General features: G+C 39.5%; 1 long non-coding RNA gene across 4 annotated transcripts in view; it reads right to left on the minus strand.

Moving 5' to 3' along the window:
- Positions 1 to 4,177: 4,177 nt before the first annotated feature.
- Positions 4,178 to 15,841, minus strand: part of LOC118357097 — a 59,298-nt gene continuing 47,634 nt past the window's right edge. For 3 of the 4 annotated variants that reach the window (XR_004820152.1, XR_004820153.1, XR_004820150.1), the window contains 2 exons: positions 6,977 to 7,152; positions 4,178 to 4,559 (listed from right to left, as the gene is read on the minus strand). This is a non-coding gene — a long non-coding RNA (uncharacterized LOC118357097). Of the gene's footprint in view, positions 4,560 to 6,305; positions 6,737 to 6,976; positions 7,153 to 15,841 lie in introns of those variants that run through there. The other variant, XR_004820151.1, reaches the window with a different exon arrangement.

The raw sequence follows: 15,841 nt of genomic DNA on the forward strand, positions 1-15,841 counted from the left end.
TGGCCATCCTAGAGTAATGGGGAGAAGACTGAACGAGTGTATATATTGGAAAGTAGACTTCTTTGGGGGCCATTTTTGTTGTTGTTGTTGTTGTTTTAAGATTTTATTTATTTATTTGAGAGAGAGAGAGAGCGTGCACAAGCAGGGGGAATGGCAGAAGGAAAGGGAGAAAAGGCTCCCCGCTGAGTAGGGAGCCCAACACGGGGATCCATCCCAGGACCCTGGGATCATGACCTGAGCCGAAGGCAGACGCTTCACCAACTGAGCCACCCAGGTGCCCCAAGGATCATCTTTGGATACAAGCAGCCACATTCTCCACCACCATTTGTATTTCAGAACCACGTGATTATTTAACCAAAGTGGAGTTACTGGATTTCAACCAAGGAACCTACTACAACTTTAAAGGACTTTGCTGAAAGAGATTTTGAATTCAGGATTTTATCGAGCCTTGGAATCCTCCAATGAATTGTCTTTAATTATTTCTTGCTAAGATAATTTTGAGTATATAGTGCCAACCTACTGTCATGATCTCTGAGTCAATCCATTTACTTCAGCTTAACCTTAGGCCAAATTTCTCCCAAATGGCTATATTCATAGCTCAGCTCCATTTCTCACATGTCATTTGAACAACTGGGAACTTTCCAGAGCCGTACCACTCCATTATAACTCAAAATTGCTCACAGAAGTCCTAGGCCAGCTGTGAATAGAATCTTTAGGTTTCCTGAATCCATAAGTTATGGCCAACCTAAATGTCAATGACATTAAATATGTCTTAAAATAGCAATACTGAACGCTTATGTGCTAGACACTGTTTTCTGTGCTTTGTGTATATTAAGTCATCTCAAGCTCATAACAAAGCTATGAGGTAGTTGCCATTGTCATTCTCATTTACAGATGAGGAAACTGAGGCCCAAAGAGGTTAAGGAATTTGTCTCAGGTCCCAAAGTTAGCAAGCAGAAGAACTAATGCACTCTGATTCCAGAACCCAAGTTCTTAATAACCATGCTCCACAAATCACAGAGTAGGTATTGCTGGGCAAGAAAGAGCATCCATATGATTATGCACCAAATCCTTAAAAAGTCTCTGTGGTCAAAAGGATCAGTATCTACTGAGGGAGACATGAATGATACCTAAATAGTAAGTAAACAGTAACGCATGGTATTATAAGTCAGCAAGTTCTAAAATGTGTGCTGATTTAGACTATAAAGTGTTATAGGCATACAGGTAAGGTCAGAGAAGACATTGGAGAGAGCACTTTCTCATTCAGGCAAATCACAAAATGTAGGTTTTCTTTTCACACATGCACTGTCATTTCTGACTTTCAGTCTCTTATTTCTCCATGATTAATACAGAGTGGTCCACTAAAACTCAGACCCATGGCTTTGTCCAGCAGCCTGATTTCAGTCGACATCCCTCACAAAGAAGCCTTCACTCTGCACTGTTAGGATGTCATAAAACAATAACAAGGATGAACAAGTTTTTTTAATGTTTAACAAGGGCGTGACTTACTGTCTCAGCAGTTATCTTCAGGAAGGAAAGCTGAGGCCTCCACTAATTCCTTTACTGAAGAAGAAGCGTGGCTTGGCTCAGAGAATAAAGCACTCTCATGACTCAGATTCTAAGCTCCAAATCTGGCTCTGACCTTGGGGTGGTCACTTAACTTGCAGAGAGAGCAAAAATAAAGGTAAAGAACTTACAGGTAAATAACAATGTTGAAAATGCATTTATTCTTTTTTATGCATTGCCCATTATTCTACACTACAAAACTGCAAATAGACACTGCATTTGGATGAAAGCAATCTTTTGAGAGCATTGACCCACTCAAAATACCTAAGGAACATTTAAAGACTATTCTGGGTTCCCAGTCGAATGTCCTTTAAATTAGAAGCCATACATATTTTTACCACGAAGGCATGAACTATAAAAACAGCACTAAGGGGAAAGAAGCTAGGTGTATAACATAGAACAACACTGCTTTGCTGCCTCTGTTGGAAAAATAAAGTATGAGCATTATGATGAAATTAAGTTGATTCATTCTTATCACATCTAATAGGACTACTTAAAGAAAAACCACAAAGTGTCAGCAAATAACGATTCCTACTTCAATGGTAAATAAATATCTGCCACAATGATATTAAATTGCTTGAGATCAGACTCTGAGAGCATAATAAATTATTGCATATCTTAAACTTTGAGCCCAGAGCATTTTTTCAAAGAAATGCCTTCTTTTAGGAGGAGATTGAAGAGTCAGTTCTATTAATTGAGACTTCCTTGAAAATGGATTCAGCAAATATTCTTATTGTTTTCTAAGCAACTCATCAGCCTGGACATTTACCAGTCGAATTCAAAATTCATCAACATCTTTGATTTAAAGCAGCTATCATAAAAACAGACCTCTTAATATCATATCTTTTGATGATGTTCAGGAAAATCTCGTTATTGAAGAATACATACTATTTTTCATTAGCATATTAATTTAACAAAAGTTTATCTCAAATTTTTTAAAGCACTAAAAGCTTTCTCACAAAGAAGAAATCAGGATAAAGTTGCTGCAAAAACAGATAAAAGATTAGGCTGATCACTTAACCTATTAAAACACTTACGTGATTACATCATTATAAGAAACATAATTAAATGTTCTTGATGCCATTAATTGTGTCAGCCCCATTAATTAACACTAGATGTTAAAAGGAAAATAATCCATTGATCTTTAAAGTTTATAGAACAAAAATCTTTTTAGTTCAATTTCCAATAAATATGAAACACTCTAAGTCACAGTTCCAATGGTCTTAATGATCTAGTTTGAGTTAAAAATAAAAGTTCCACTTAAATCCTATCACAGAAAAAAGAAGAAATCATCTTTGGATTTATTATCATACTTCAATTATCTGGAAACTGTTAGTTCAGCTCTCATAATTCCCGTAAAGATTTTCATCACCATGTCACAGAAAACTTAAATTATGTTTTTTTCCCTTTTTAAAAAAATTTAAATTCAATTAATTAACATATATTATTTGTTTTAGGGGTACAGGTCTGTCATTCATGTCTTATGTAATACCCAGTGCTCATTACAATACATACCCTCCCCAATGTCCATCACCCAGTTACCCATCCCTCCCACACCCCTCCCCTCCACCAACCCTCAGTTTGTTTCCTGTAACTAAGAGTCTCTTATGGTTTGTCTCCCTCTCTGGTTTCATCTTGTTTCATTTTTTCCTCTCTTCCCATATGATCTTCTGCCTTGTTTCTTAAACTCCACCTATCAGTGAGATCATATGATAATTATCTCTCTGATTGACTTATTTCACTTAGCATAATACCCTCTAGTTCCATCCATGTCATTGCAAATGGTAAGATTTCCATTTTTGATGGCTGCATAATATTCCATTGTATTCACTGTATTCCATTCATCTGTCGATGGACATCTGGGCTCTTTCCACAGTTTGGCTATTGTGGGCATTGCTGCTATAAACATTGGGGTGCAGGTGCCCCTTCGGATCACTACATTTCTATCTTTGGCGTAAATACCTAGTAGTACAATTACTGGGTCGTAGGGTAGCTCTATTTTCAGCTTTTTGAGGAACTTCCATACTGTTCCCCCGAGTGGCTGCACCAGCTTGCATTCCCACCAACAGTGTAAGAGGGTTTCCCTTTCTCTGCATCATCGCCAACATCTGTCATTTCCTGACTTGTTAATTTTAACCATTCTCACTGGTGTGAGGTGGTCTCTCATTGTGGTTTTGATTTGTATTTCCGTGATGCCGAGCGATGTTGAGCACTTTTTCATGTGTCTGTTGGCCATTTGGATGTCTTCTTTGGAGAAATGTCTGTTCATGTCTTCTGCCCATTCCTTGATCGAATTATTTGTTCTTTGGGTGTTGAGTTTGATAAGTTCTTTATAGATTTTGGATACTAACCCTTTACCTGATATGTCATTTGCAAATATCTTCTCCCATTCTGTCAGTTGTCTTTTGGTTTTGTCGACTGTTTCCTGTACTGTGCAAAAGCTTTTTATCCTGATGAAGTCCCAATAGTTCATTTTTGCCTTTGTTTCCCTTGCCTTTGGAGATGTTTCTAGGAAGAACTTGCTGCGGCCGAGGTTGAAGAGGTTGCTACCTGTGTTCTCCTCTAGGATTTTGATGGATTCCTGTCTCATCTTTAAGTCTTTCATCCATTTTGAGTTTATTTTTGTGTATGGTGTAATGAAATGGTCCAGTTTCATTCTTCTGCATGTGGCTGTCCAATTTTCCTAACACCATTTGTTGAAGAGATGGTCTTTTTTCCTTTGGATATTCTTTCCTGTTAAATTATGTTCTGGTCTGGGCTTAGAATTGTTCCATTCATACCTTTAAAAACTGCACTTTAGACTTGTCTTTGGGGCCTATGGACAGGGATCCAGCATTCCACTGTTTCCCAAGGACTACGGGTCTGGATACACATGTGGTCTACTAGATGGCACTCTGGAGGGAGACACCATGCCTGGCCTCTGCTCCTAGATTCACAAGTGACTCCTTCTGTGATTCTGGAAGTCCTTTAAAGACGTGGCATGAGTCTTTCATCTGTAAAGTAAGAATAAATTCATCCATTTTCTTACCCAAAATTATAGTAAGACTTTGGGGGAAAAAAGTACAAATTACAATTTCTTACCTAATTTCTGATTCTTTGTAGAGGAAGTAAAGGTTCTCTGGGAAAATTAAGGTAGTGGTTTGCACAGTCTTTAAAATACTACAAATAAGGGCCCCAGCAATCTCTTTTTAGTTACATTCAAAATGCTATAAGAGTTTATAACGGCCCCAAACTGGAAACAACCCAAATGTCCAGCAACAGGAAGTGGATAAACACACTGTGGGCCTATCTATATAATGGAATATTACTCAGCCATAAAAAGAATCAACTACTGATACATAAAAAACAATATGGACAAATCTCAAAAGACATTAAGCTGAATAAAAAAGCCAGACTCAAAGAATACATACTATATAATTCCATTTATATGAAAGCCAAGTAAAACTAATGGAGACAGAAATGAGATAGTGGTGGGGCACTTGGGTGACTCAGTCAGTTAAGCAACCGACTTGGCTTCAGCTCAGGTCATGATCTCAGGTTCATGATCTTGAGCCCCGCATCAGGCTCTGTGCTGAGTGCAGAGTCTGCTTGAGGTTCCTTCTCCCTCTGCCCCTCCACCCATCCCCCCACCGACACCACTCACGCATGCACCAACACACTCTCCCTCCTCTAAATAAATAAATAAATAAATAAAATCTAAAAAAAAGAAGGAAAGAAAAGAAATGAGGTAGTGGTTACAATAGTGGGTAGGATAACTGACCAGAAAAGAACACAGAAAAATGAGGAGGGATGGTCTATGTCTTGTTCGGGGCGATGGCTACACAGGTTTATACAATTATCAAAACTCACCAATGTGAGCACTTAAAATGTGTGCATTTTATTCTATGTTACTTATATGTCAATAAAATAATCTTGTCAAAACAACTCCTACAGGAGTTGCAATTTGCTGAGGACTCTTCCCCAGACCATAAGAATTGATTTAGAGTTAATAACAGTATTTACCTCTGGGGAAAAGAAATGGGGACCAGGATTAGAGTTATTGGTCAAAACGGACTCTAGCTTTATCTGTAATATTTTTCATCAGTTTAGCACCTTGCTGTTTTCACTTAATATATCTAGGAGATCAATTCACATCAGTATATAGAGCTGCCTCATTGCTTTCAAAGGTTATACAGTTGTGTCAGCCAGGGTTCGATCAGGGAAGCAAAACCATTTAGAGTTATGATATTAGGGATATATTATAGAAATTAGACTCTATATTGGGGGGTAGCTGGGGAAGCAGAGATCCAAAAGGGGGAGTTGACATTTCAGAGGAATCACCAACCAGTCAACCTAAGAAGCCAGGCACATCCTGCTGCCAAAACAGGACCAAAAAGGAAAATGGGGGGCAAGTCTATGGGCAGCTGTTCCTTCTGCAGGTCTGTGGCAAAGTACCAGTCAGGAAGACATGGAGCAAAGAAAAGGACATCGAGCAAAGCTGGACATGGAGTAAAAAAGAGCAAGGGCCTGCTAAAAACCACCAGCACCCCTGAGTCTGTCTGGCACTACATCTCACTTCTACGCCCCTAAGAGAGTCATGATGCTGATCACTTCCATCTTCCAAGGCTTCCACCAATTCCTCTTTTAGACAATTCTAACTCAGGTATCCTCCAGGAAAGGGCACTCTGGGAAATGTTCTAGCTTACCCAGTTAGCTCTTTACAAACAAACACAAGACAGTGTTTCTTTGTATGACTTTACCATAATTTAATCAGTCACCCTTTGATAAAAATTTGGGTGGTAACTGCTATTACAAATAATTCTTGAATATCCTGGTCAATCGCCATGCACATCTGTAGGAATGCATCTGTAGGATACATCCCCAGGCCAGGATCGGTGCAGGTTGATCCAAATGTCCATTCTTGGTCATATGGCCATGGAAGTGGGGCTCCAAACCTGGACCCAGCCTAGTGAGGTCCTTGCCATCTGAGTCAGAGAGTAGGTGTATGGTTTATGGCTCCACCAAAACTGCATTGTCCAGTTCAGAGAAAACAATCCCCAAAGGAAGGTGGACACTTCTTGTACACCAGATTTTCTCAGCCTTGGCACTATTGACATTTGGGGCTGGATAATTCTTTGTTTCCACACAGAAATATCTTCTGGAGGATGAAATCAATCCCCATTGAGAACCCCTGGAAAAACAAGTTCCAACCATAAAATGTTTCTGTTGTGAAAGATAACGCTTACCATGAAATGGAAAGGAAAATTTAGAAGTAGAGCAATATCACTCTGCATAATAAGAGAAGAGTGATCTGGTATTTAAGAGTGACAGCCTGGGTGTAAAGGGGACAAGGATATTGGACAGAGAAAAAAGTAACTGAAGGACAGAGTCTGAGAGAAAGAAGTTCCCAAGACAGGAAAGTATGTACTACCAAGAAATGGAGGCGCTCCTGGGTGGCTCAGTCTATTGGGTGTCTGCCTTCGGCTCAGGTCACGATCCCAGGTCCTGAGATCGAGCCCCACGTCGGTCTCCATGCTCGGCAGGGAGTCTGCTTCTTACTCTCAGCCTCTCACCTTGCTTGTGCTCTCACTCTCAAGTAAATAAAACCTAAAAAAAAAAAGAGAGAGAGAGAGAGAGAGAAATGGAGTGTGCCCAAGGAGGAGCTACTTGGAAAATGTTTACATTAAAAAAAAAAAAGTTTATGTTTTAATTTTCCCTTAGGCTCTGAGAACAATCATTGTAAATACTGTACTCATTTTTTCCCCTATTTGCAATCCTCTCTTTTACCCCCAGATCTTCACGAAAAGTTCTCTACACACAACTGCCTTATTTATATCAGTGGTACTCTGGGGAAAAGAAGAAAGAAGGTGGTATCCAGAGATGAAGAGAGAGGAGAGCAAATGCCTAGACATGATGCTGCCAGGCAGTAGGATTTAGATTCCACACAAATACCTCCAAGAAATCACAGAAATATTACAGAGGAGGCACACTGGACTCCCACGTTGCATGGAATGGGGTGTGAAGCCATTTTAAGTGGATGTTAAAGGAAAGGTTAGCCATAGGAGGTGAACTTGGAAACATGTTACATACATTTTCATCATATGCATAAACAGAGATCTGGAAAGGTGTATAGAGTAAGAGCATGGACTCGAGTCAGGCTGTGTTTGAATCTCAATTCTGCCATTTAGAACTATGTTTCTTTGTGCAAGTTATGAAAGCCTCTGAAACTCCATATCCTCCCCAGTCAATAAGGAAACAGTATCTACCTCGTAGGGTTGTCAGGAGGATGCAATGAGGTACAGCTGTGAAGTGTTTAGATAAGTGCTTAGCATATAGTAATTGCCCTACAAGGGCTTGTGACGTAAAATAAACCCATATACATCAAATTGTTAAGAATTATTTCTAGGGATTAGGATCGTGGGGGGATTCAAATTGTCCACATTTAATACTCATTTCTGAATTGTTAAAATTTTCTACAATGATGCTGTGTTACTTACTAAATTGGGGGAAAACGATAAAAAGATTTCCACTTAGGAAAAACGCAACCCATTATCTTCACAAGCATTATCTTCGTGGTAAGCATTAGGAACCCCTTCTTTTCTACAATAAACGGTCACATAATCAACTTACTAGAAAGTTTTCTGTTAAAATAGAATACCTGTGTTTTAAAGTTCAAATCTGGACATGTGTCCAGTTCAAGATCTATCATCAGAAGACAAATAAGACTAACGAACACATTTGTTTGGATTCTACTTCTGTTTCTGGAGTTTGTTACCTTCATAGGACTCATTAGTGTTTGCATGTAAGAGATAATATGCTTGAATCATACAAATCTTGCATTTCTTAAATAGGGACCCAGATTCATTCATTATTGGTAAATAATTAAAATTGCTATCAACTATAATATTCTTCCTTAAAATACATTACGGGGTTGACAAATAGAATTACAAATAGAGGACTCTGCCCTGTTAGTCCCATCTGGACACAATAACAAGACGTAAAATGTTCACGTTTGGAGATGTTTACAAATCACTATGTAGCTCCAAGTACCTCTTTGACCTTTTATACAGGTTAAGCTTGGTTTAAGCTAACAACAGATCCACAGATATTTGTTATACTTTTGCCTGTGTAAGGACTATAGTTAGAGCTTCCCAGAATTTAAAGACACACATGCTATTGTTCCTGGCTCCTGGGTGGCTTACACTCTCCTTGTGAGGACCACAAAGTTTCCTGGGCTAGTGGCAACAGAGGGGAGGGAAGAGGACTTGCATTAGGAGACTCTCAGATTTCCTTCTGTGCCCACGGCAAACGCCATCAGTCAGCCTTTTCTTTCCCCTTCTTTCTGTAACTCAGGCGAATCAATTACAGAAGCAAAAATAGCCCCACTAACCCAGGCAAGTGTGGGGCCCAGAAAACACTCTGGCAGCTTTGTTTTCTACGGTCTGGAGAATGAAGATCCCTGCAGCTTGTATGATGGGGACTATGGAACATCTAGAACAGAATTCGCAACCTTGGATTTATGACCAGTAGGAGACACGAGGAGTATTAAACAAATCGAGGATTAGATGCTACTGTCAACCAACACATTAGGAGCCCTCACCCAGCCATTTATTTCCATATTCTGGCAAAGACACTCCTCCCTCATTTTGGAAACTTCTGTTCTCCTCCCCACTCCAGCCATGTGGTTACAACGGGAGCCGGTATGCTCTTACATGATCCAGCCCTCCTTGTCACAGCTGATTGGTCCAAGGGTGAGAAGCCACCTGAAATGGCCAATTGCAGTTCTTCCCCAGTATTTTTTTGACATGGATCTGGGAAAAAGAGAGTCTGTCTCCCTGGTGGAAAAAAAGTTGTAAAATGGGAAACTGTTAAACAAGGTGTCAATAACCCTATAACTGCCAAGTAGAGAAAGCTGGTTGGCAGTGGGAGAAAATAAAGCCAGCACTAAGAGAAGTGGAAACCAAGAAAGAGGCCCTTCCTCTGATTTGGTCGGCCTACTCTTCTTCCAATTATGGCAGCTCCCCCAAGATCTTTCCAATAAATCCTCCTTTTTCTTAAACTACTTGAATATGGATTTCAGACACCTGTCTAAAGTATAGTGACTCAAATACATTTTTCCCAGCACACATATATTATGGAGCAATCCTTAAATATGGCTTGGGTACAACCAGCCTATTTTTTGACAGAACAGATTCAGCCTGATACTGATATTCTATGGGCTTGATGTTGTAATGGAGTTCTCTAATTAGCAGAGGTTTCATACCAAGTCGGTGTGATAGATTTTATCACTGGGCTATTAGATCACTTTGATGGAAAGACTCTGAACGTGATATTTCCTCTTCTTGTCTTTGATCAACATTGCCTTGTATGTATTAGGTGACAAGCGGCAAACTTCAGGAATCCTTTGGTGAATGTCATTTTCCCACTGTAAATTGTCCTGTATGTAAATGACTTTTGGTCAGATATCAGGGCATCACAGGACTGAAAGAAATCTTACTACTTTCATAGACCATTTGTTGGAAGCCATCTTAAGTCTGGTAAAAATCTCCCGTAATCAGGTATGTGTTATGCAATCAATGCAACCTCTTTAGAACACTTCTATATTACTACCATCAATCCAAAAAGCAATAACACCATTTTCAGTAATATCCAATACTATTACAAAATACTAGTCAATACTATTACTATACTCTCATAGCTAGTTCGGGAACTCTAAAGTCTCCTCTTTCTCAGTCCTTTAGGATAGAGATCAATATGCTTTCTTATAAAAAGGAACAATAACAGTATTAAAACAAAACAGTAGCGTAAATAATAAACCATGCAATCTCATTTTCTTTGTGAAATAAGTTATTACAGTATTGCTGATTGCGTGCAGAGGCAAAATGCTACCAGTGGCAACTGCAGTAAATTCACTGGGGTTCATTGGCATACTTTCAAGAATTTAGAATGACTCATGGAATGAGTGTTAATGGAATGAAAACCTCCATTCCATCTACTCAGCGCATGGCAAGCCAATCTAATTGTTTTTCCCTAAAGCAACCAATGCAACAGTCAGGTATTTATGCAGCCCATTATTTCCTTTTATCCTGGAAGAAGCAGGAGCCTTGAGAGACAAGATCTAGGGAAGTCCTGAGATTTTTCTTTGACTTTTATGAGATTTCCTAAATCCGCACAACATGTTTGAAAGCCAGGATCGAACCATCAACATAGGTAATCACAGTGTTTAAGGGAGAAACTGTATGTTAGTAAATGAATATTTATTGGGTAACTACCACGGATTAAGTTCTGTGCTAGACACTCTTAACCTTATAACCTAGTTATATAAACTATATGTAGTTGTATACAACTATGAAACAACTATGAAAGGCGGTATGAGAACGTAATTAAAACTAATCTGTGTAGTGTTCATCCAACCCCATGCTACTCAAAGTGTATCAGCACTACCTGCCTGGGAGCTTATTAGAAATACACAATCTCAAGCCCTATCCCAGACCTTCAAAATCAGAGCTGCATTTGGATAATATCCCCATTTGTACGTTCAAGTTTGAGAAGAACTGATTTCACCAACTCCCTTGCCTTATAATTGAGGAAAATAAGGCTCAGGGAGGTGAAGTGATGTGTCGTCACCAAACAGCTAGTTACGGACCCAGCTGGGATTCCCAGGTGTCCTCACTAGCAGGCCGATGGACTCAGGGTACTGCAGGATTTCAGACAAGAGGAAGTTAAGTGTGTTTCATTCCCTCAAATGACTATTGATTGTTCCCACCATCTCCATTCAAAGCACACACCGAGGGCCTGAGTGAACCCAATCACTCAGCCTCCTCCCGAAACCTCCCTGGAGGGACCTCCCCCTGCACAGGTCCCAGTTCTAACCCTTTCCCGGAGGCCCAGCTAAACAACTAGCCGCTTCATGAAGCCTTTCTCAATGACCCCAAACCCCTTTAGTCTCTCCCTTCCTAATTTAGATTTGCTCCTACGTTCTGCAGAGTACATCTTAGTTCCCTATTACAGCCCAACATTACAGCATTTTCTAACTTTCTGCACTATACCTATTGGCAAATGCTTTCATAATGATAATATAGATGCAATCTTTTTCTCTATTGCCCTTTTCATAAATTGGATCCGTGTCTCCTTTCCTAACTAGTTTGCTTTTATCTTATTGTATTAGACTATCATAATACCAGGCACAAAAATAATTCTAAACTCTTAATGGTAGAAGGGACCAAGCTCTTTCCCAATGCAGGGACCCCCGCTAAAACATCCCTGAGACACAGTCATTGAGTTTTACTTGCATCCTTTCTGTGTTGGAATTTTCTACATTTTTAAGGCAGCATTTTTTTTTATTCTGAGTAACTTCAGCTGTTAGAATATTTGGGGCTGAAATCTACTTGCCTCTGACTTGTAGCGTGTGTCCTCAGTTCTGCCCTTTCAGGTACTTTAGAACAGGTCAGATAATATCTTCCACAGGAGAGTGCTGCAAGTATACCAACTAATTGGCCAGAAGTGATTTGGCAGCACAAGGCAGGCCTAGCAGTTAGAAGCAATAAAGATTCTTTCATTTCAAGCCTGTATCCTGCATTTCCTGCTTCCATACTTCTTAATGAATTCATGCTACTAATAAGTTTGTGTTGAATACCTAATATGTGCTAGTCTCTATGCAGGATGTGCCTTTCTGGGGGTTACTGAAACAGAGGAAGATCAGGAGATCACACACATCCTTGACACAATGCAGAATAGAAAACAAGTTTCCCAGTGGAAGCCTGGGGGCCACTGGATCCCACTCTGCATTTCATCCAGGTCTTCCTCAATGTCAAAGTATAAACCCCTCTAGTCATTGCTTCTCTCCCATCCTCCTCTCCTGATCTGGTTCTGTATTTCTCCCTGGGCAAGTGATTTTTCTCACGGCTGCTCTCCTAGATAATCCTTTCCACGATGCATTCTAGAATTCCAACTCCAAAGTAAATAAACACCCCTAAACCCTCAGTCTTTTCCGCATCAGGCTCCCTGCTCGGCGGAGAGTCTGCTTCTCCCTCTGACCCTTCCCCCTCTCATGTGCTCTCTCTCTCTCTCTCATTCTGTCTCAAATAAATAAATAAAAAAAAAATCTTAAAATGCCACTGAGGATGCTGCCTCCTCTATTAAAGTGAAGGCTGCTCATTTTCCCACACCACACAGTCAGGGAAGGAGGGCTTGGCATCTTGGAGCCTCCTAATGGCCTTCCAGATTTTTGTGCATTCATTCTCTCATTCACTCAGTAAATAGTGAGTGTCCCCTATGTTTCAGAGACACACCGGGGCCCTTTACCTAGTGTACAAACACCTCTTTTACGGTTACTAGAATGTATTCTAGTTACAAGAGTCCCTAGAGAGTCATGTGACAAGTTCCTTTCTGCTATAGAGACAATTTGTTGTTGCTGGACAACTACAACATTAAAGCAAAAATCGCTGAGTTGAGGGCACATTTTCAGTCGGGTTTCTGAGCTCCATTTGCCTTTCTAGGGGAGTGAGACTCCCACTACTGATGATGATTACTACTTCCTCATCATATTACAATTTGGGAGGGGCGTGGATTCTACTTTCACATATTCAAGAGAGTGAAAGATAAACAAAGGAAATTAGTAATGCGAAAGGTTTAGAGAGGTTTTGTTTTTTTTTTTAAAGCTTTTATTTGACAGAGAGATAGAGAGAGCAGGAACACAAGCAGGGGGGGTAGGAGAGGGAGAAGCAGGCTTCCCGGCCAGCAGGGAGCCCGATGCAGGAACCTGAGCTAAAGGCAGACACTTAACGACTGAGCCACCCAGGTGCCCCGGTTTATAGAGTTCTATCATGCTTTATAATGAGATACCTGAGGGCAAATACTACTGGAAGATCCATACCTTTCTGCTTTCTCCTTAATGATGCAAGTTCCAATGAAGCTGGTGTTTGCAATCTTCCCTCAACACTTTGAACTATAAGGAACCTGAGGACTAAGGGACAGGGTGGAAATATGGGCCATTATTTTGGTGGCTTTTTGTGGATTTCACAAAGCTGCAAGGGCCAAGTGGCTCTAGAGAAGTCCCCTGGTTGACACCCAGGCCATGTCAGTCACTCTCTCTCACCAAGGCTTCACCACCTCAAGGAGTTTACCAGCTGAACTTCATTAACCAGTCGGCCCTGAAGAGTCTTCAGTCAGCTACAGGATATGTTTTTTGCATTCTGTTTTATGTTGTCTTTTCATCCCCAAGTAAAGCTGTCTGCAAACAGAGACCAATTCTACCTTTTTATCTATTAAAAAAGGCATAAAATCTATACATGTTGAATTGAGACCTCTCGTACTGTTCTCATCAGAATATACAGTTTTAAGAGCGGTGTGCAAAGTCTATTAGCGGAGCACTCCAGGTCACGGAAGCCCCTTCCGACTCACCTGGGGCTACCTGTAAGCAAGTAATTAATAAGCTTTTTTTAAATGACAATATACTAAAAAGTATTATAGCATCTAATAGCTTTTTGTCGCATAGACAAATATATAGTTCTAAAACAGAAGTACAAAATGGATGGGTTCTGATATTTTACCTAGGTTGAAAGCTGGCTTTTAAATAGCTGTAGCATATTGGTTGGCATCATGGAGGTGAATCTGAATTTCCAAGCAGGAATGCTTCACATTTCTGAATATCTGAATAAATGAGTTGTTCAAAGGTATTCACCACACACATACACACATACACACTTTGATCACTGGCAACTTTTCCCTGGATTAGTCAGGCTTGAGTCAAGTATGTTCACCCACTCTGCCTTTCACCAGTGCCATCTCTTCATATACCCGTAACTATCTGGCACAGGGTGAAATCATGATTTAGCAAAGGGGCAAGTAGGAGGCTAAATGGAGTGCTATCTCCCCTAATTGCTATTTAAGCGAGACAATAAAAAGGATGAAACAAATTAAATTAGCTAAGAAGCAAGAGCATCCCAATGAACTGGCCAAGATAATCAACTTGGAAAATTAGCTATTAAACCTCCACACATGCTCATTTTCATAATATTTTGTGTGTGCTTGTGAAACGCAACCCCCCATTGAAATTGCTGGGATGAAGGTGCTCTTCATTTCTCTGAGATAAGTCATTTGCAATTGGTCTTAATGAAGTTGGTAGTGAGATCTGTTGTTAATGCCCTAGTTCATCATTTTCCATTTCAGTGCTAGAGTGTTTTGATTGGGGTAGGGGAAGTACATAAAAGAGGAGAGCAGTTGACTCAAACTAGTTACTTCTCTGAATTTTTCTACCTGACTCTATTCTTATTTTCAAATATGTGTACTAGAGTATGAGTTTGGGGTTGTATTATTATTACCTTTGTGTTATCATCGTCGTCGTCATCATCATCATCATTTAAATACCTGATCTTTACTGATTTTCAGACTACCTTTATTTTTATGAGATTTAATAATTCCTATTTTTAAAATATTTTCTATCTCATCATCCTTGTCTCTCAATGTTAGCCACTCTTATATATAGGTCTTCATACTTACAAAGAGTTAATTCTTTATTACTCATGGCAGTCATCAAAAAACCACAAGCAGTAATATAATCTATAGACAATAAATATCTATGCTTCATTTTACGCAATTATTCTAATTTTATAGTCCATGGAGCTGTTATTAGAATACAAAATTTGGGTAGCCAAATGAGTTTATTTAATATACTTCTTTCTTTCTCTTTTCTGTAGTTTCAAGTTTTTATTTAAATTCCAGTTAATAACATAAGCGTAATATTAGTTTCAGGAGTAGAATTTAGTGATTCATCACTTACACAGAACACCCAGAGCTTATCACAGCAAGTGTCCTCCTTAACCCAACACCCATTTAGCCCATCCCCCAACCCACCTCCCCTCCAGCAATCCTCAGTTTGTTCTCTATAGTTAAGAGTCTTATCTGTTCTATAGTTTGCCTCTTTCCCCCATGTTCATCTGTTTCCTTTCTTAAATTCCACATATGAATGAAATCATATAGTATTTGTCTTTCTCTGACTATTTCACTTAGCATAATACTCTCTAGCTCCATCCATGTTGTTACAAATGGCAAGATCTCATTCTTTGTTATGGCTGAGTAATAGTCCATTTATATACATATTGTACTATATATATTTGTGTATATGTATATGTACATATATTATGTATATATGTATATGTATATATATACACACATATGTGGAATAATACTCCATTTTATATATGTATCTATAAAATCCACATGTCTTCTTTATCTCTTTATCCATTCATCATTCAGTGGACATTTGGGCTCTTTCCATAATTTGGCTATTGTTGAT

The sequence above is a fragment of the Zalophus californianus genome, chromosome 6 (assembly GCF_009762305.2).
Source record: "Zalophus californianus isolate mZalCal1 chromosome 6, mZalCal1.pri.v2, whole genome shotgun sequence".
NCBI lineage: Eukaryota > Metazoa > Chordata > Mammalia > Carnivora > Otariidae > Zalophus > Zalophus californianus.